We start from the raw sequence: 15000 nt of genomic DNA on the forward strand, positions 1-15000 counted from the left end.
CACTATCATTATTGCTTCTATTTTTTTTTTTTCAATATAATATCTTTACTGTTTCTATACCTACTCTTACTGCTGCTGTTCCTGCTGCTGCTACTACTACTACTACTACTACTACTACTACTACTACTACGATGCTCCCCTCATTTTATTTTAATACAGAAAATAAAATAAAACGAAAGAATAAAATAAAATGAAGGAAAACGAGAAAAAATACAAGTGAGAAAGAAAATGAGAAAGAGGAAACAAAGGGAGAGAAAAAAAGAAAAATAATAACCAATAAAGAAGTAAATAAACAAATAAACCATTGAATAAATAAAATACCATACCTCTCCTTCCCAACTCAACAACAACAAAAAAATCCATACGAACCAAAAAAAAAAAAAATGCAAAACCAAACACCACAATCATTATCCCTTTGACCCACCACCATCACCACCACCACTACCACCACCACCACCACCGCTGCCAAACACAGTCTATAGGTAATCATTAGCAGCACACGGAAGCTTATTACGCGATCGGTGGTCAGGCCATAAAGTTTACCTGAAAAGAGAGAGAGAGAGAGAGAGAGAGAGAGAGAGGGAGAGGGAAGGGATAAGGAGGTAAGGATATAAAGAATCAAATTACAGGCATTTACTTAACCTAAGCCAACTTCACTAAAATCACAGCGAGAAATTTACCTGGCGCTAACCTTTCATTAATTAAGACTTAACACACCTGAGGAAGGGAAGGCAGGTGAGTTTATTGGGTAAGGGCCACCTATATCTTTTTTACCTTTCCTTCCCTTAACCTTTTCCCTCCTCCTCCTCCTCCTCCTCCTCCTCCTCCTCCTCCTCCTCCTCCTCCTCCTCCTGCCTTCCCTACACCTCTACCTTTCATCCTCCCACCTTCCCTTACCTTTCCTTACCTGATTTCACCTCATCCTTTCTCTTCCTTGATTGCTTAATCCAAGCTAAACACGAGACGGTAATCAATTATCGCCCCGTGTATCTCTTCTATAGGAGGAGGAGGAGGAGGAGAAGGAGGAGGAGGAGGAGGAGGAGGAGGAGGAGGAAGGATCACAAATTCCTTCTTGTTTACTCAGTCTCTCCTGTTTGTTTCTTTCTATTTACTCCACCTTTCCCTCCTCCTCCTCCTCCTCCTAATCTCTCTCTCTCTCTCTCTCTCTCTCTCTCTCTCTCTCTCTCTCTCTCTCTCTCTCTCTCTCTCTCTCTCTCTCTCTCTCTCTCTCTCTCTCTCTCCTCCTCCTCCTAATCTCTCTCTCTCTCTCTCTCTCTCTCTCTCTCTCTCTCTCTCTCTCTCTCTCTCTCTCTCTCTCTCTCTCTCTCTCTCTATGTAGATACACTGAAATTTCCTCTTACATATATTTTTTTTGTCCATATCCTTTCCTTATCTTTCTCTCCCTTCCCCTCTCGTCTTTCCCTCTTTGTACTTCTCCCTCTCTCTCCCTCTCCCACTCTCTCTCTCTCCCTGAGCTGACAGAACGTTCCCTGATCAGCTGTGCAAATGCGGAAGTGGCGGGCAAACGCTGGCAGTGCACGGACGCAACCCTTCCTTTCCTCTCCCTCCCTCTCCTTCTCCCTCTCCCTCTCTCCCTCTTCTTACTAAGTACCATCTCGCGTCACTGCTACTATTTCTCTCTCTCTCTCTCTCTCTCTCTCTCTCTCTCTCTCTCTCTCTCTCTCTCTCTCTCTCTCTCTCTCTCTCTCTCTCTCGTTTTCCTTCCTTTTTTCGTGTTTTGTACCACCTCTTCCTCCTCTTCTTCCTTATCATCCCCATCTCCTCCTCCTCCTCTAGTTCCTTTCTTCCGTCCTTCCTTACTTCCTTCTTCCCCTCATCTGTGTATGTACAACCGTTTCCTCCTCCTCCTCCTCCTCCTCCTCCTCCTCCTACTACTACTAGTACTACTCCTCTTCCTCCTCTTCTTCATTACTACCCTCCCCTCACTACTTTATTGCTCCCTCCATCGCCTCCTCCTCCCTCCTCCTCTCCTCCTCCTCCTCCTCTCCCTCCTCCTCCTCCTCCTACTCCTCCTCTTGCCAACCCCCGTTCATCGTGTTTTTTTTTATGAATATTTTTTAAGCTCCCGTTCTCCCTCACCTCCTCTCCCTCCCTCTCTCCCTCTCCCTCTCTCCTGCTGTAACATTTCCTCTCCCATTTGGCTAAACTCGACTCCTGAACCTGATAACACCTGGTTTTTCTTCTCTTCTCTTGCTTTTTTTTGTGCCCGTCATTATTGCTAAGGTGTGTGTGTGTGTGTGTGTGTGTGTGTGTGTGTGTGTGTGTGTGTGTGTGTGTGTGTGTGTGTGTGTGTGTGTGTGTGTGTTTGGCAGGGCGGCTAGGTGTGGTGAGGGCCGCATGGCGTATACGTAAACACACACACACACACACAGTGGAAGCCGCCCTCCTCCTCCTCCTCCTCCTCCTCCTCCTCCTCTCTGCGATATGGAGAAGACACGTTCATAAAATTCAGAGCAACTTAAAAAGGGGGAAATTAAGTAGGAGATTAGAAGAAGTAAATAAGTAAGGGAGGAGGAGGAGGAGGAGGAGGAGGAGGAGGAGGAGGAGGAGGAGGAGGAGGAGGAGGAGGAGGAGGAGGAGGAGGAGGAGGAAGGTGCCAAAGGGGAGGAAAAGGGGAGGGAGGGTTGAGGTTCCTTGACCTTAACCGAAGGGGAAGCGCGTTGCGTCTCCTCCTCCTCTTCCTCCTCCTCCTGCTCCTCCTCCACCTTCCTGTCCCTCCCTACCTTTCTCATTCCCCCTATCATGATCCCCTCCCCCTTCCTTTCCTCCCCTTGTTTATTCCTTGCCATCGTGTCTTATTTCCATTTTCCCCTTCCTCCTCCTCCTCCTCCTCCTCCTCTTCCTCTTCTTTCTCTTCCTCCTCCTCCCGTAATCCAAAGATACAAACCGTCTCTCTCTCTCTCTCTCTCTCTCTCTCTCTCTCTCTCTCTCTCTCTCTCTCTCTCTCGGGGCCATGAGCTATGGATGAATGAACTCTGTGATCAGTGTTTCGAGACAATACCAGGACCGCTTCGGTAACACGAGCGAACCTTATTGGCGACCTTACGGGACTTGGCGGTGAAGCTTCGAATCCCTGTGTTCACTTTATCTATTTATTTGTTTATATATTTTGTGTTTTTCTTTTTTTTTTATTAATTTTGCTTCTTTGTCTTTCTTTCCTGAATTTTTTTTTATCTATTTACTTATTTTGTAAGATTTTTCTTATATTCACTTTATTTTTAATTAATTTTTGGTGTGTATTTATTATTATTTTTCTTTCTTTCCTTGTATCTTTCGGTATTTTCGCTATTCATTTATTTGTTTTGTGTCCAATTTTTTTCTACGTTCTGTTTTGAGTTTTTTTTCTCTTTCTTTGCTTTCATTGTATTTTTTCTGAGTTATTTTCTATTTCCTCTATTTTTTTCTTTAGTTTTCCGCTTCTTTTCTTCTCAATTTTCACTATTTATTTGTGTTTTCCTTATTTGGTTTTGTTTGATTCGGTTAACGATAAACTAACCATAAATTAAACTGTTTATTCGTTTGTTGTCTCATTTCTTTTCATGTTAATTTGTATGTCGGTTTTTTCCCCTTTTTTCTATGTCTTTCCTTTATTTTATTAATCGAGCCTTAATTTCAATTCTTTCTCCTTTGTTTGATTTCGTTTACGGCAAATTTGTTCATATATACATTTACTCTCGTCCTATTGCTTAATCTCCATTATGAATATCCTATTAATATCTACTTTTCCTCTTTCTTTTGGTTAATTTATCGCAAAACTGCCTTCATTTTTCACCAAAGCATATTAGGTTACTAGCTTTTTTTTTCCGTTCCTTCTTTGTTCTTTATTGAATGTACTCATTAATTCGCTGTTCCCTCTCTCACATTTTCCATTGAGCAACTTCATACAACATTTCAGGGCAGAGGGACGTTTACTGCACAATAACTCACCTCAACTTTTCCTTAAACCCTAAATCTTTACTTACTTCCCTTATTTTCTTACACCTTTGCTCACCACAGTATGAAATTTCCTTGCAAACTTTTATCTTATTTTTTTTTTACTTAGCATAACTTCATCTTCTCTCTTTCCCTCTTCTTCTTCTTCTTTTCTCTCTCTTCTGTAATTTGCATTAATTTTCTTAAATATTTCCGTTCTTTTATGGCTGTATTTCAGGTCTTTCTACTTTGTATATTTCTTTTTTTCCTTTTGGGGACTTTTTTTCCCTTTCCTTATCTGTATTCCGTCCAACCAAACGCTTTCTTTCCTTGTAAGTAACTCGATTTTCTATTTTCTCCGTTAACCTTATTTTTCTACTTTTAAAAATTCATATACACTTATTTTATCACAACCCTTCATCCTTATGCACTATCTTCTACTTCTAATACTTATATAACCACTGTCATTACTTAACCCATGCACTCCTATTATACTTTTAATACTTTACATAAATACAGCCTTTCATTACTATACATTTATATTCTACTTTTAATACTTTACATAATCACAGCCTTTCATCTCTATGGACTTGTTTATTATCTGTTTTTTTCTTTTTTGTATTTACCTTCTACTTTTATATTTCCATATTTTCCTCGTAATGTTTATGTAATCTTTATGAAATTCGTTTCTCTTTTTTATTTTTTTATTTTCTTGTTCCATTCTTCTTCCTTAACGGGTTCAAGATGGCGGAAACGGGTATGGTTCCTTTTCTTCTTTCTTTTATTTTCAATATTTTTCATACTTTCTATTTATATTCATTCAAATATTTTTTTTTTATGATATTTGTAGAAACTGAAAAAGGAACGAACATTAAATACTGACAACCACCACCACCACCACCAAACAAACACACAAGAACACAAACGAAGAATAAATCACAGCACACCACCCCCTCCCTCCCCCCAACACACCCAAACAGACCATAGGCAAAACAACACTAGTATTTGAAATAACACTAAAATCTAACGTTGAATTTACGCAGACACAGGATAGTAAAGACGAAGACTCCTCACAGCCAACCACAGCACCATCAGTACAGCACGCAGAAGGCGGCGCCGCGGCGGTGAGATAATGATATGGAGGGAGATTCGAACTGGGGGTAGCGAAGGGTAGAAAGAAGGTTTTTACTCACACACCGACAGCTTTTTTTTATTTTTTTATCCTCCAAAACCGGTTTGCTCCTGACCCATAGTACTTGCGGCGAGAGAGAGAGAGAGAGAGAGAGAGAGAGAGAGAGAGAGAGAGAGATTGCTCCTGACCCATAGTACTTGCGGCGAGAGAGAGAGAGAGAGAGAGAGAGAGAGAGAGAGAGAGAGAGAGAGAGAGAGAGAGAGAGAGATTCGGCCAGGCTCCTCTCATCTCGATTCAGACTATGAGGTAACTAAAGGGAATGTTTGTATGTTTGTATGTATGTATGTATATATGTATGCATGTATGTAGATTTTTGTTACGCTAGAAAACGTTGAATCTCTCTCTCTCTCTCTCTCTCTCTCTCTCTCTCTCTCTCTCTCTCTCTCTCTCTCTCTCTCTCTCTCTCTCTCTACCTCACACGTGTCTCATTTCCTATCTTTATCTCCCTATCTTCCCTTCTCCTCTCCTCTGCTCTCCTCTCTTTCTTTCCTTCCTCGTCTTACATAATACCTTCACTATGTACCTCCTCCTCTTTCTGTAATTCCTATATCTACTCTTTTTCCCTTCGTACCTTTTCTTGACTCTCCCTCTCCCTCTCTCTCCCTCTCTCTCTCTCCCTTGGCGCGCCTCGGTCAAGCATAACATGGAACATTAGGTAACCCGTCTGAGCTTGAGATCAACAAGGGTACCGAAGCAGTTACTCAGACACATAAGCTATACCCCCTCCTCCTCTTCCTCCTCCTCTTCCTCCTCCTTTCTTCACCTTTTCACCAGCATGACGAGAGCCTCCTACCATCCACATCTCCGTTTTCTTTTTTCTTCTTGTTTTTCTTCATGTTCTTTTTCTTGGGCTTCCTTTTATTTTATTTTTTTCGTAGTTCTGTTCTTTGGTCTTCCGTATAATTTGTTTTGGATTCTTTATTGTGTTTTCTTTAGCTATTTTTTTTTATTTGGATGTCTGGTGTTCTGGTATTGTTTGCCTGTCTTTTCGTCTGTATTAAGTATGAATGAATGTATGTATGTATATATATGCATGTATGTATGTATGTATGTCTTATCCTATTTATTTCTTTTTATATCATCCTCTTCTATTCTATTCTAATCCTCTTCCTTCTTACTATCCTATTCTCTCCACCACCACCACCATTACCACCACTACCACCAACAGCAACAACAACCAAACTAACCACATCCTTCTCCTTCACTTGTATCCACCACCACCACCACCACCACCACCTCCTGCCTGTATCCTGGTCGCCTCCCCCGTGTGTTCCTCCCGGTGCCTGGCTGGTGGTGGCGGCGGTGCGGGAGTTACTGCATGACTTCATCTGAACTCTTAATAGGACATGCATGACTAGACGACCGCTGCTAGGCTGACCTGACTCCACCTCACCACGCGACTAGACCACGAGAGGGACATGCCGTTGCACTCTTCACTCACTCACTCACTCACTCACTCACTCACTAGGACGATGAAACAGATACTATGTGTTTTTTTGTACTCATTCACTCACTGGCTTGTTTACTCATTCTTTCTGACTTGCAAATATAATGAGAGAGAGGCGCAGAATACTCTTACTCACTCACTCAGTCAGTCACTCACTCACTCACTCACTCACTCACTCACTCACAAGGGATATGATAGGGATTCCTTACTCATCTCCCTCATTCACTCACTAAAACTATGAGAAGGAAGCAATATTTTTCACTCACTCACTCACTCACTCACTCACCCACCCACTCAGACAATGGAAGGGTCATTGTACAATCCTAATTCTCTAAATCACTCCTTTACTCACACACACACACACACACACACACACCTCTTTTACTCACTTTTCCCACACTTAATCAATCACTCACTTAAAATCAAGATAATAAAAAAAAAATAACATTCACAAACATTTTCCTCTTTCAATTAACTAAAAAAAAAGTATACATACACCAATCATCAAGGTCATTTATTAGTAGTTTCTTCATGATTTAAAAGTGAATATTAAAAAAAATCTATTAGTGAAGAGCTTCAACTTACGTGATATGAATGTGGTGAATGTGATGACTCGTGCGTGTGATGTGATGTCATCTATAATATTAAGTTCCTATAGGAGGGGAATGTGTAGGGTGGGTGCGTGGATGACGTCAGCACGGGTAGGAGTGAAGTATGTAGGGTAGGTGTGGATGGTTGACGTGGTGGTGGGTGGAAGTGATATCAGCATGGGTTGGATGTGGAGAAGTCGAAGGGTGTTATGTGTGCGCGGGTGGATGCGGGTTGGTGAGGTGAGCGTGCGTTGGATGTGGCTGAGTGGGTGTGGATGTGGGTGGATGGAAATGTGGATGAGTTAAGCATTGTTAGCAGCTTTTCCCTGGCAAGTTTGGTAAGGATGAATGGTTGTGGGTGGATAAACGTGTGTGTGTGTGTGTGTGTGTGTGTGTGTGTGTGTGTGTGTGTGTGTGTGTGTGTGTGTGTGTGTGTGTGTGTGTGTGTGTGTGTGTGTGTGTGTGTGTGTGTGTGTGTGTGTGTGTGTGTGTGTGTGTGTGTGTGTGTGTGAGCTGATTATGTAAAGTTTTCAGTAAGCATGAAAGGAAGGAATGTTAAGCACTAACCCTTTTAACCCAAAGCAAACACACACACACACACACACACACACACACACACACACACACACACACACACACACACACACACACACACACACACACACACAAACCTTTTAAATCCTGGATCATGATCTTCATTATACAAGAAAGTTGTTGCATAAACTCATTATGGAGAAAGGGGACACACACACACACACACACACACACAACCTTACATTCCCATCACCTTGAGTACAAAAGATGAAGAAAACAAAGGTAAGATGAAAGAAAAAAAGAAGGGAAGAGGAGATAATCAACCATATAAGACTAGCCAAAGTAAACACGATGCACCTTATAATTGAGGCAAGAATGGATTAATTGGGCACGAGAGAACCTTAATTCCTGGTACGAATGAATTAAGTACACACGAAGAGGTACCTGTGAAGGGGAAGGGAAGGAAGATGTAGCAAAAGCAAGGGGAGGGAGGGAGAAAGAGGGAAAGGATGGCAGTGAGGTGAAGGTGAAAAGGGGAAGGAGGAGGAGGAGGAGGAGGAGGAGTATAAAGGAAAGTACTAAGGATGGAGAGAAAAGGAGTTAAGGAGGTAATGAGAGTAAGCATTGGGACTGGTAGAGGAAAGAAAAGCAGGAAGGAAAGGAAGGAAGGAATGAGAAAAGATTAAATAAATGCAGGAAGAGATAAAAAAAATAAAAGATGAAGGCGAAGAAATTAGGAAAAGAAAAATAGTAAAGTTACCGAATGAGGAAGGCAAGTGAAGAAAGAAAAGAGACAATAGAGTAAAAAAAAATAAAAGTGAAGATAGAAAGAATGAAGGAATCAAGTATGGAGAGGGAATAAAAAGTAAAGGAAGGAAGAGGATAAAAAATAAAAGATAAAAAGAAAGATAAATGTGAAAACGGAAAAAAAGAGGAAGACAGAACAAAATTATTAAATACAGAAGAAAAAAAAAGACAAGAAATGAAGAGATAAGTAGAGAAGAAGACGTGATAAAGGGACAGCAAGTAGAAAGTGGAAATATAAAGGCAGAACAAGAGGGAAGAGTAAAGAAAGGAAGTAGGGAGACAAGAGATAAGGAGAGGAGGAGAGAAGGTGGCAAGGGACAGAGGCCAGATGCAATTTAGATAACACCTGCTTCGGGTAAACTGACCGTCAGAGGCACGTGAATATTATGATACACACGTAGAAGCTCGCCCTCTCTCTCTCTCTCTCTCTCTCTCTCACACACACACACACACATATACATAGCCACATGCATTAACAAACACGCACACACAATTAAAATACCATGATGAAGCTTAACAACAAAGCCAGAAGCGGTAAAACGAACAGCAATACCGACATTACACGAATGGAAATACCAACAAAACAACAAGAACGAAATGCACGAAGTAAAACAACAACAACAACCAAACCAAACAAAAAAAAAAAAAACATTACACACACACACACACACACACACACACGCAAAAAAGAATGAAAAACACAAGGCGCATTTGATGTTAACTCGAGGACCTCTGCACCTGCTTATGCTAATTAGTAGTGAGTGACCAGGTGAGGGAGGGAGGGAGAGAGAGACAGGCGGAGAGGAGAGACATGAAGGAGGAATATGTGAGCTGGGGTAGAGAAGGCGGGGAGGAGAAGACGGGTAGCGGATGAACAATAGCAGACTGAGAGACAGTGCGAGACAGTGGAAGGCAGGGGAGGCATGTTGAGCCGGGGGGAGGCAGGGAGAGGCAGGAGGAGATAAGAGGAGGCAGCAAGGGGTAGTAGTGGGAGGCAGGGGGAGTGCCTAGGTGGCGTGGTGAGCAGCAGGGCGGAGTGACAGGGTACAGAAGACTGGGGACAGGGAGCCACGCTGAGTACAAAGGGAGAAAAAGTACTAGGTTAAAAAAAAAAAAACTTGTAGTACTTGTGGAAGGAATGAAAAAAAAAAAGGGGTCTAAAATCAAGATATGAAAAGCGTGTCGGGGAGAAAGTGGTGGCAGACGGTTCAGAAAAAAAAGAGATGAGAAATAAATTGAGTGAGAAAATAAGTAATAATTTAAAGCATAAGGGGAATAATCAAAATTCACTTAGAAAATTCAATTAGGAAAGAAAAAAAAGAACAAGCATAAACGGACGTGAGACAAAGAATAAAATAAGAGTGAGTGTACAAATAGGCAATAACAGCTGGCGGGGGAGAGATGATGGTGATGATTACGTGCAAATATAGCCATTAATAAGCGAAGCGCGGGTTAAGTAGACCAATGGAAAATTACTGAGTTATGGTGGCGCGACAAACAGATCACATGCTTGTAAGTAAAGTTGTGGCCAGACGTCGGGTGACCTTCTGCACTTACTTCCATTGTGCTTTGTATCCTTCCTCAGTCTTATGTCACTCGATCTACTGCCAATCTTCTTACAAATTCTCTTCCTTCTCCTTTCCTGAATGTTTCCTTCATATACATATTTTTTTTTATGTATGAGTGCGTCCGACCTAAAGCAAGAAAAAAAGTTATAATAAAAGGTGCAATTGAAGAGCCAGTCCCTAAAAAATAAGTGAGGTATGTTACTCAAATTCTTTAGTCATCACACCAGCTACCGTTACGAGACAAAAGAACGCTACCTCTCCCACCGAAAAAAAAAAAAACGAGAAAAGTCGGTTAAGATAAGCAGACAGAGGTGGTGGTGAAGGCGATGCAAATGAGAGAAGAAAAAGACAAAATTTAACCTACCATTTCCATTTCTGTATCCAAGAAAACGAGAAACGACCACAGCCGTACACAGACAAAAATAAATAGGAAAAAAAAAATAGCGCTACCTCCCCTGCCAACAAAAGGACACGAATCAAGTTAAGATGGCAGGGGAGGTGAAGGGGATGCAGAACAGACCACCACAGGAGAGTACTCACCTTGCATGCATAGTGGCAGAGTGGTGGTTGGCATGGGCAGGACGCGAGCAGGGCGGGCAGGCAGGGTCAAGCAGGCCATCAGCAGGCAAGGCAGCAGGCGGCCCTTGGGAGCAGCAGGAACGCGGAGAGAGTCAGTCTGGCAGAAAGGAAAGGAGGGGAGGTGAGATGTGCAGGGGATTAATAGGTGAGGAAGGACGAGAGAGAGAGAGAGAGAGAGAGAGAGAGAGAGAGAGAGAGAGAGAGAGAGAGAGAGAGAGAGAGAGAGAGAGAGAGAGAGAGAGAGAGAGAGAGAGAGAGAGAGAGAGAGAGAGAGAGAGAGAGAATTACATTTCGTTTATTTTTATCGTTCTCAACTTGCAATACAATTTGTAACTCAAAGAATAAATGAATAAAGAGCAAACTTACAGCCAAGATCAGAGAGAGAGAGAGAGAGAGAGAGAGAGAGAGAGAGAGAGAGAGAGAGAGAGAGAGAGAGAGAGAGAGAGAGAGAGAGAGAGAAAGGCGACGGCACCCCCACCAGCATACGCGAGGATCAGTTACGCAACCAGACACGCGGCCAGCAAATAAAAACGCGAACCGAGCTAAGAAAACAAGGGAACCAGAGTGAGAAAGAAGGGGAGGAAAAGAACCAATACGTATACTATTTGCACGTCACTCAGGGGAAAGGAGAGAGGGAACGGCGGGAACGCAAGCAAGCAAAGGCAAGGGAGCGGAGAAGCAGGCACACTCAGAAACAGGGACAGGATGAGCAGACAACGTGAGCTGAATAAAAGAGTAAGGAAGAAAGCAGGAACGCAGGCAGGTAGGAAGGCAGGTAAGCAGGTAAGCAAGGACGTGGATAAGCAAGCAGTTAATGAAGCAGACTCAGAAAAAATACAGGACGAGAAGAGTGACCTAAAAAAAAGAAAAGGGAAAGGAAGGAAGCAGAAAAGCAGGTAAGTAGGGAAGCAGGTAAGCAGATAAGCGGAGAAGTAGGAAGGCAAAGTAAGCATACAAGCAAAAGGGAATGGACAAGACGAGCAGGCAAAGTTAGCTTGAAAAAAAAAAAAAAAAAAAAAAGAGGGGGACAGGCACAAAGGAACACAAAGGAATACAATGAAAGGACAAATCGCTCTGTTGGTCCCTTACGAGGCCAGTTGTGAAGCAATGCACTATCTTATCTGGACATAATGCAGTGAGGTTAACAAGGATAAAGGAGAGTGATATAGGAAGAGTGGCAATGGAAGAGGAGGGATAAATTTGCCGAGAAAAATAGGAAAGAAAATATGTTTAGCAGAGATATTTTTTTTAAAGACAAGGATCGAGAGAAAATTGGGATAACAAATAAGGAGGAAATAAAAGAAGAAAAATTGTTAGAAATAAGAGTAGACAAAAAAAAACGAAAAAACAAAGAAAAGAAAATATGTTAAGTAAAAAAAAAGAAAATATGTTAAGCAAAGATATATTTAAAGAAGACAGTGATCTAGGGAAATTAGAATAACAACTAAGAGGAGATAAAAACAAAAATTAGAAATGAATAGACAAAAAAAAAAAATCTATAAATAACATTACATTTAGGAAGCAAAACAACACAACAACCAACGCCACCGCAATCACCACCACCAACACATCCATCAACGAAAACAAACCAAGAAGAAGAAGAGGAGGAGTCCCCGCGCAACAAACCACACATTACACACTCGCTCAAGAATGCAAGGAGGGAAGTGAGTGACTGAAGAAGCAGGGAAGGTGTGTAAAAGGTCAAGATTCCTGACAATCAAGCAGGCAGATGGACAAGCAGGAGGGAGACACGAAAAAGCAAGGCAAGGCAAGGAAAGGCAAGGCAAAGCAGACGGGAAAGGCAAGGCGAAGGAGACTGTCAGCTATACGAGAGAAAAAAAAGACATAGTTAAATAGACGGTCAGAAAAGGCAGACGGACAAGCATACACAGACAGACAGGAGAAGAAAAGGATGAGAAATGGAGGTCCAACTGCAGATAAAGGGGAAGAAGACGGAAGGGAAGGGGAAGAGACAACTCATAAGAATGGGTAGAGGAGGTGAATACAGGAAAGGGGAGAAAAGACGTATGAAGAGCGACAAAAGAGAAAGGAAGAAAAGAAACAGTATGAAGAAAGGGGGAAGGAAGAGAAGGAGAGAGATGGATGTCAAGAAGAGAGATAATATGGTAAAAGAAATAACAGCATGGTAATTCAGACCCTAAGAGGAAGGGAGAAGAGGAACAGGAAGAGAAAGAGGAAAGGATGAGGAAGATGAGTGAAGAGTGCCAGAAGGATAAAAGATAAGAGGAAGAGCAGAATAAGTCAGGACCCCAGCGATGGAAGAGGAAAGTAAGAAAATGTGGAAGAAGAGAAAGAGGACGAGGAAGATAAAGATAAATAAAGTAGGAAAAATCAGAGAAACAGAGAGAAAGAGGATCAGAATAAAAGAAGGAAGAGCTCACACTACTATCGAAGGAAAGAGGAGGAGAGAGAGAAAAGCAGACAGCGAATAGAAAGAAGATGATGGAGGTAAAAAAAAAGAGGAAAGAGAAAGAGAAAGAAGGGTGTAGAGAAAAGGCAAGGGACAGATAAAAGCTAGAAACACCAGGCCAGAAGGAAGAAAGAAAAGAAGGAAAATAAAAGGAAAACGACCAGAAAGAGGATGAAGAAGAGAATGGGGGATAGAGAGAAGACAAGGAACTGGCAAAGGAGAGGAGCATCGGACAGTAAGGCAGCCAAGGAAGGGGGTAGGTAAGGAAGCAGGCAGGCAGGCAGGCAGGCAGGTAGGCAGACAGGCAGGCAAGCAGGCAGGCAGACCGCTAGGTGCCCTACGTAACAACATAAATACCTGCAGGCGGGGTGACTCAGGAGGGTCAACAGCTTATACTGACCGACATCCTTAGTGCCTCCCAAGGATAAGCCAGAGACGGAGACTGAGAGAAAGATAGAGTGAGGGTGACTGAGAGGGAGAGAGAGAGGGGGGATGACAAAGAGAGGTGGGGGTTTCAATGGGGGATGAGGGGAGAAATCAGGGTGTAAGGGGGCAAAGGAAGAGCAGGAAAGGGTACGAAGGAAGAGAGAAGAGAGAGATATGAGAGGAAAGGAAGAATAAGCACAGGAAGAGAGGAAGGTTGCGTTAGAGAGAGGAAAGCAGGGCATAAGGTTGGGTGTTTCTCTCTCTCTCTCTCTCTCTCTCTCTCTCTCTCTCTCTCTCTCTCTCTCTCTCTCTCTCTCTCTCTCTCTCTCTCTCTCTCTCTCTGACCTTAACAATCTCTATTTATTTTTGGTTATCAGACACAAACATCTAATTGTGAAGCACTGGTTATTTTTAGGTTTGCTCTCTCTCTCTCTCTCTCTCTCTCTCTCTCTCTCTCTCTCTCTCTCTCTCTCTCTCTCTCTCTCTCTCTCTCTCTCTCTCTCAAAACGACTGGTTTGCCCTATTTGTCTAACATTGACGTGGCTGACTGACTGACTGACTGACTGACTGGTAGACTGACTGGCTGACTGACTGACTGACTGACTGACTGGTAGACTGACTGGCTGACTGACTGGCTGACTGACTGGCTGACTGGCTGACTGACTGATTGACGGGAAGAACTGAAGCAATGGATGCCAATTAGAAAGTCTTAGGATTAGAGAGAGGAACTCCGTGCAATTATAAATATCTAACTATTATTATTATTATTATTTCTATTATGTCAGCTCTGCCACACACAATCACTGCAAACCTCTAGCAACAACAACAATAACAGCAGGAGTAGTAGTAGTAGTAGTAGTAGTAGTTGTAGTTATTGTGGTGACAGCAAAGGCACGGACTGTAATAATAAAGGAAGACGCGCAACGGGACAACTAGGAGGAAGAAGGAGGAGGAGGAGGAAGACAAGGAGGAGGAGGAGGAAGAGGACGAGTCTTGGGAACGCGGTAGTGTCTGAGACCCGTCCTGTCCGGATAAGGCCGTACAGGCACAGTTCGGTAGACACGCTGTGACGCCGGATCCAGTTTGATGGAGTCCGCTATAATGGTTGCAATCAGGACAGGCAAAAGACGTGGAGGAGGAGGAGGAGGAGGAGGAGGAGGAGGAGGAGGAGGAGGAGGAGGAGGAGGAGGAGGAGGAGGAGGAGGAGGAGATGATAATGGTTTGAGCTTACCTGCTTTAATTTAAATCGTCTTTCTTGAAGCGAATCATTAAGCTGCATGAGTTTGTTTGTTTTCTGAACGTGTGTTTGGAGTTTTATTATTACATCGTGTTTCTCTCTCTCTCTCTCTCTCTCTCTCTCTCTCTCTCTCTCTCTCTCTCTCTCTCTCTCTCTCTCTCTCTCTCTCTATGATAACGAGCAAACAAAGCCACTTAATGGGTAATAAACTAAAACAATAAGGAAATAAAAAAGATGAAAAAAAATTATAGATAAA

General features: G+C 42.6%; 1 protein-coding gene across 3 annotated transcripts in view; it reads right to left on the reverse strand.

The window, feature by feature from the left end:
- Nucleotides 1-15000, reverse strand: part of LOC135100071 (orexin/Hypocretin receptor type 1-like) — a 306348-nt gene that overhangs the window by 284050 nt on the left and 7298 nt on the right. For all 3 annotated transcript variants that reach the window (XM_064002965.1, XM_064002966.1, XM_064002964.1), the window contains exon 2: nt 10612-10747. The gene's annotated coding sequence lies outside the window, so the exon portion shown is untranslated. The remainder of the gene's footprint in view (nt 1-10611; nt 10748-15000) is intronic.

The sequence above is a fragment of the Scylla paramamosain genome, chromosome 4, assembly GCF_035594125.1.
Source record: "Scylla paramamosain isolate STU-SP2022 chromosome 4, ASM3559412v1, whole genome shotgun sequence".
NCBI lineage: Eukaryota > Metazoa > Arthropoda > Malacostraca > Decapoda > Portunidae > Scylla > Scylla paramamosain.